We start from the raw sequence: 2,538 nt of genomic DNA on the forward strand, positions 1-2,538 counted from the left end.
GTGTCCTGGGCTATTGTTCACTTCCCGGTGTCCCCCATGTGGTGATCCATGGACAGTGGTGTATGTGTGCTGGGCTGTTATTCACTTCCCAGTGTGCCCCATGTGGTGATCCATGGACAGGTGTGTGTGTGTCCTGGGCTATTGTTCCCTTCCCAGTGTGCCCTATGTGGTGATCCATGGACAGGGTTTCCAGCAGCTTTAGACACGCCTTTGAACCTTGGACTGTGCGTGTCCACGGAACACCTGCGCTTGTCCCTCTCAGATGATTTTGTCGTCAGTAACACGAGGAAATCTCTCGAGTATAATTGTAAAAGAGCAGGCATATAACTTGTAGCTGAGGGGCTTCTGACTGATTCGTGTTAATGAAAAGTTAGTGGATGGTTTGCCAGAGGTCGTGCTCAGACATTTAGGGACACCTGAGGATTTGGTGACCCAACTCTGGATGGACCATAGGGACTGTAATTACAACACCTGCATCTGTAAGGTGAACAATAAGTGGAGCAGAGCCTGCACAGAGAGGAAGATCTGAAACCAGGGAGTGAGTGTCCTTGGGGAAAGGGATCTGCTGTATCCACACCGGGTTTTCCAGGAACAGCTTCCCAAGTTACATTTAACTCAGGAGCAGAGTGTGTGCGGACACTGATTGAACAAGGAGCTGGTCACAGAGCAGTGTCACCTCCTTCAACACGATCTGCAGCTTCACACCAGGGGTTGGATGGTCCTGCCAGTGGCTGTTAGGGTCACTGTTTCACTCAGCTTCTATGATCCCGAACTTTCCAGGCAGGAGTGGGTGACAGATCCATCATCTCCCAGTATGCCGACGTCAACATCACCATTTGGAGACGGAGGATATATATGGTGGTTGTGAGCAGTGGGGTCCCTGGGAACATCAGGAAGATGGAGAAACACTTCCTGTGTCTGATCTGGTCAGAATGAACCCTCCAGTACACACTGCATCACTAGGTCCTGTAGTATTTTTTCGTATCAGTAACATACTACCTACTATTCTTCCTAAAGAACATGACAGATTATATATTATCTTTAATCCCTTTTGCTAAACTTTTATCCATTGACTTCACCTGTCCATATCCAATTACAGACTCTCCACCTTCCCTTGATAATTTAGTTTCCTGTTTATCTTAGTTTAATCGGCATACATAGTTACAGTACATTTGTTCCACTCCTCTTGATCATTGATTCAGATTGGAAAGAGCTGTAGACCCAGTCCTGGTCACTGTGTGACTCCACTGGTGACGTTCTGTCAAACTGACTAAGGTTGATTTTTCCAGAGTGCCTGCTTCCCGTCTGATAACCAGTCCTCCTCCATTTATATGTAACAAATTCGAAGTGCTGAATAAGAACGAGGAGTATCAGTTCGGCAATCCAGCCCCCTAGGCCTCTTCCGACATTGAATACAATCGTCGCTGATGTCATTGCGGCTTCAGTTCCGCGTTCCTGTCCGATCTCCAGATTCCTTCATTTACTCAATATCCCAGCACCTACTGCACTCTGGGGAGGTGAATTACACTGATTCCCAACCCTGTGACAGAAGTATGTTCTCCTCACCCCTGCTTCACTTCTCCCCCACCTCATCCTAAAACTATGGTTTTAGGATCGGTCGAGATTGTCCCACATGAGGAAATATCCACTTCACATCTACATTGTCAATCACCTTTAACATCGTCCAGACCTCCGACATCTCCTCTCATTTTTCTATACTCCAGGCAGTATTATCCTGAACTGCTCAATCTCTCTTCAAAGGATAAACTCCACATCTCTGGAGTAAATTGAGTAAACTACTTTCTGAACTGCCTCCATGGCAAATACATCCCTCCGACAGTCAGGACACCAAGACTACACACAGAACTCAGTTGCGATCTCACACCTCCCTCCCTTTATAATCCATTGTTTTAGAAATAAATGCCAAAGTTGCACTTGCCTTTCACATTATTTGCTGTACCTACATCGGAATATTCTGTCGAATGGACGCGGACAACCAGATCCCTCTGTACCTCATCATTTAGAAGTCTCTCTCAATTTGGATAATAATTTGCCTTTCTGCTACACTAATCCAAACGGATACACTCATACTTTTCGTTGTTCAGTTTCTTCTGTCAAATGTTGCCCCAACCTATCCATATACATTTTCTAACTTCTTACATCTTCATTGCAATTTCTCACCTGAGTTAGTGTCATCTGTTCATTGGTTATAACATGTTCTATCCTCTCAACTACTTAAGACTATAGATTGTAAATAATTGGGGCATGGGGACCAAGACATATAGTTTCCTAAAAGTTGAATTTTGCCAACTGAAAATTACCCCTATTTTTCCATCTCACTGCAGTTTGTAGCTTCACTAAGCCTGTACCAAGTTGATAAATTACTTTTACCCATAAACGATCTTATTCTGCAGATTTATCATTTGTGCAGAGCTATTCAATGCCTTATGGAAGTCCAAATATTTCATCTCTCGGATCCCCATGATCGAAATCATGTTGATTCTGATGGATTGTGTTTTGACTTTGCAAATGTCTTGT

The sequence above is a fragment of the Chiloscyllium punctatum genome, unplaced genomic scaffold, assembly GCF_047496795.1.
Source record: "Chiloscyllium punctatum isolate Juve2018m unplaced genomic scaffold, sChiPun1.3 scaffold_228, whole genome shotgun sequence".
NCBI classification, from domain to species: domain Eukaryota; kingdom Metazoa; phylum Chordata; class Chondrichthyes; order Orectolobiformes; family Hemiscylliidae; genus Chiloscyllium; species Chiloscyllium punctatum.